Genomic DNA, 4616 nt, shown 5'->3' on the forward strand with positions numbered 1-4616 from the left:
TCAGAGCAGTGCTGCATAAATGGACAACGGCACCAAATGTGTCACTGAAGGCATGACCTGCTTGGCTACTAGCCCTAAAGACAACCAAACCAGCCCTAAAGGTCCCAAATCAAGCCCCAAACTAGCTCCAAAGACCCCAAAGCTAACCCTAGGCCCCCAAACTAGCCCTAAAGACCCCAAATCAAGCCCCAAATACCCCAAAACTAGTCATAAATTTATTTATTTATTTACAGCATTTATATGCCGCCCTTCTCACCCTGAAGGGGACTCAGAGCGGCTTACAATATATATTTTCATACAATATATTATATTATTAGCATAGTACAATATCAGTATATATTACTATATTGCACTATACCATTATATTGTAATATTATTAGTAATATTATATGTAATGTAAATATATAATTATAATTATAATATTGAATTATTATTAGTATTATTTTGTATTACATTATAATATTATAAATATTATATGTACATACAATATACTATATTATATTATTAGTAAAGACAAGATGGAAGTGTCTTCTGCTCCCTTCTGTCTTCGCTCTGGCCCCCAAACTGGCCCCAAAGACCCCAAATCAAGCTCCAAACACCCCAAAACTAGCCATAAAGACCCCAAAACAAGCCCCAAATACCACAAACCAGCCCTAAGTACCCCAAAACTAGCCCTAAAGACCCCCAAACTAGCTTCAAATACCCACAGACTAGCCCTAAAGACCACAAAGTATTCCTAAACACTCCAAAATTAGCCCTAAAGACCCCAAACTAGCCCTAAAGACCACCAAAGTAGCCTTAAAAATGCTCAAACCAACCCTAAAGATCCCAGACTAGCCCTAAAGACCCCAAACAATTCCTAAAGACCCCCAATTAGCCCTAAGTACAGCAAAACTAGAACTAAAGATCTGAAAACTAGCCCCCAAGGCTCCAAAACTAGCCCTAAGTGTTTTGTTCAATGGTTCAACTTCCTCTAAATAATAATAATAATAATAATAATAATAATAATAATAATAATAATAACCATCATCATCATCATTTTATTTCTGGCCCACCTCTCCCTCTGTATGGCTCAAGGTGGGTCCCAGCACATTCTAACACATTTTAACTAAACTTCTACCATTACTATTTCTCATCAAAGCCTGAAACTGCAGAATTTCCCCTCTGCACACAATGTCTCAAAAATGAATAAATCCCCATCTTCCTTAAAAATAATAATAATAATAATAATATGCATATAGACAAGCACACATATATACACAATATACATGTACACATATAAACACACAAATACACAAATATATACACACACATATATCCACACACAAAACACAGACTGGGCCACAGCAATGCGTGGCAGGGGATGGCTAGTCTATATAAATAAAAATGTAATGTTCGTTTGTGGGATTAACATAACTCAAAAACCACTGGACAAATTGACACCAAATTTGGACAGCATACACGTAACAACCCAATGTATGTCTTTCACACAAAAAATTGATTTTGTCTTTTGGGAGTTGTAGATGCTGTGATTTATACTTCACATACAATCAAAAAGCATGATAGAATGGAACAAACCAGGGCATACAGGACTCTCATAACCAACAGAAAACACTAGAAGGGTTTGGTGAGCATTGACATTGAGTTTGGGAGTTGTAGTTCACCTACATTCAGAGACTACCATTGACTCAAACAATGATGGATCTGGACCAAACTTGGCATGAATATTCCATATGCCCAAATATGAACACAGATGGAGTTTGGGGAAAATAGACCTTGACATTTGGGAGTTGAAGTTGCTGGGATTTATAGTTCACCTACAATCAAAGAGCATTCTGAACCCTACCAACGACAAAATTGGGGGAACTTCCCATACAGAACCCCCATGATCAACAGAAAATGCTTAAGGCCATCCAGTCCAACTCCCTTCACCAGGGCGGTAATCAAAGCCCTCCTGACAAAGAGCCATCCAGCCAGAGATATAGATAAATATGATTCACACACACACATAGTATCATAGATTTGGAAGGGACCCCTAAAGAAGGACAATGATATGTTGCATGTTCCAGAGTAGGCGAACCAGAAAATCTCCACATCAACACTGACAAAGAAACAGCAAGAAATACTGTTTGCCCAAAAGCATAAAGAAATTACATATATTAGAAACCAATACTTTCCAATTACTTTATTTTCCAGATCACTAGACTGGGCCACAGCAACGCGTGGCAGGGGATGGCTAGTCTTAATGTAAATATCTGATATGCAGAATGTATTTTCATTCATTGGACCAAACTGGGCACAAATACCCGATACACTCACAGTTGAACACTGGTGGGGTTGGGGGGGATTGATTTTGTCACTTGGGAGTTGTAGTTAATGAGATTTGTAGTTCACCAAAAAGAGCATTCTGAATCCCACCAATAATAATAATAATAATAATAATAATAATAATATTAATAATAAACAACTTTATTTATACCCTGCCACCATCACCCCAAGGGACTCAGAGCGGCTTACATGAGGCCAAGCCTGACAACACATCAATAAAACAGAAAGGCAATAAACAAAAAACAATACAATTAATATAAATCACATCTAAACAATAACACACAAGGACCTAACAGCTGGTAAACTAGCTGGGATTTCTGGGAGTTGTAGACCAAAAACATCTGGGGACCCCAGGTTGAGAACCACTGGATTAGATTTCGCTTTACTCAAGGGCTGGATCTATATTGCCATCTAAGGCAGTCTGAACTGCATCATATGGCCAGTGTAGACCATATAATGCAGCACAACCGCATTGAACTGAATTATATGTCAATGTAGTTGAGGCCAAAGCTATCAGTTTGTTCATATCCATGAAATCCTATACAAACTAATACGCTCTGAATCCCCCATCCAACTAAACTGTAATGGAGAGGGGAGAACCAAATAGAGAAACATGTTATGCTAATGTTACAGATCTAAAAGTGCATCTACACTGTAGAATGAATGCAGTTTGACACCACTTGAAGTGCCTTAGAATCATAGAATCAAAGAGTTGGAAGAGACCTCATGGGCCATCCTGTCCAACCCCCTGCCAAGAAGCAGGAATATTGCATTCAAATCACCCCTGACAGATGGCCATCCAGCCTCTGTTTAAAAGCTTCCAAAGAAGGAACCTCCACCACACTCCGGGGCAGAGAGTTCCACTGCTGAACAGCTCTCACAGTCAGGAAGTTCTTACTCATGTTCAGATGGAATCTCCTCTCTCAATGGCTCAATGGCTCAATGTTATGGAATCCTGGGAATTGCAGTTTACTGAGGAGCTTGGCTAAAGACCTTGCAAAACTACAACTCCCATTATTACATAGCATTGAGTCGTGGCAGTCAAAGTGAGTTCTATAGCCCCGCACTTAATGCCAAAGAAGCAGCATGTTTTGCGCACTGATCCTTCTCAGGAGATTTGCATAGATTGGGTTCAAATCGTGGCCTGGGTTCACTATAAGGCATTCATTGCCAAGCACAATGCGCACGGACACACAGCATTGGGCCGTCATCATCAGCGACTCGACTTGTAAATGATTTGCACTTGGATATTCCTGTAATTGCTTCCCTTGGTCTCCATTACAAGCAGCGGCCTTTCCGTGCCTCCATTGTCAGGGAAAGAGAAAGTAATCTAGACGAAATTAATATTGTGCAAGTTGGCAGGGAAGACGGAGAGCTGGCTGCAGAGAGCCATATATATTCAATCCTCTTTCTATTCATGAGCCTTTCCTCTTTCTTTCTTGGGCTTTTGGAATAAAGGGAACTCTCCGATACGGAGAACTCATCTACGCTGCAAGCCTCAACTCATTTATAAACAATGTAGATGCATTCTCCAAATCTACATTGTGCATTTAATGCACTTTGACACCACTTGAAATGCCATACCTCAAGGAGCTATAGTTTTGCTTTGACTTCTCTGCCTAAGAATGCTGGGGCCTCCCCAAACTACAGCTTCTCTGATTCAATCACATTAGAGCCATGTTGTAGGGGCACAGGCTTCCGACCATTATGTAGCTTGCCGTTGACCTTTGCATCTGTCAAGTAGGAAATGTAGGTACCGCTTATACAGGGAGGCTAATTTAACTAATTCATGATGCCATAAAATCTCCAGCAAGCAAGCAAGCAAAAAATGAGGAAGTATTCCATCAGTGTCTCAAATGGACGGTGAAGCGACAGCTCCCCTGATGGCCAGAATACCCTCATGAAAGCTGGAAAGTTAAATAGCCTCTGTATGTCTCTCTATATATGTTGTGTGTCTATGGCTGTTGTGATAGAGTCTGCTAGCAGTGATAGTAACACTAGTTGTATTAGGAGAGGCAGGAAAACTACTCGCGAGCAAGACTATGATGAAGAGCAACAAAGAAAAAGAATCTGGGAGAGACTTAGTGAGCCAACAGATGAGGATTCTTTTGAGGGTTTTGATGCAAATGAAATGGATGATGGGATATCAGATTCTGGGTCTGATGGGATGGATTGCACAAGGGTTCGAGATATTCTAGATATTTGTGCTGAACCCACAAGCAGTGACACATTTGAAGGTTGGAATAGTGAAGACTTGGATGGGACTTGGGGAACTTCAGAATTAGATC

The sequence above is a fragment of the Anolis sagrei genome, chromosome 8, assembly GCF_037176765.1.
Source record: "Anolis sagrei isolate rAnoSag1 chromosome 8, rAnoSag1.mat, whole genome shotgun sequence".
Lineage (NCBI taxonomy): Eukaryota > Metazoa > Chordata > Lepidosauria > Squamata > Dactyloidae > Anolis > Anolis sagrei.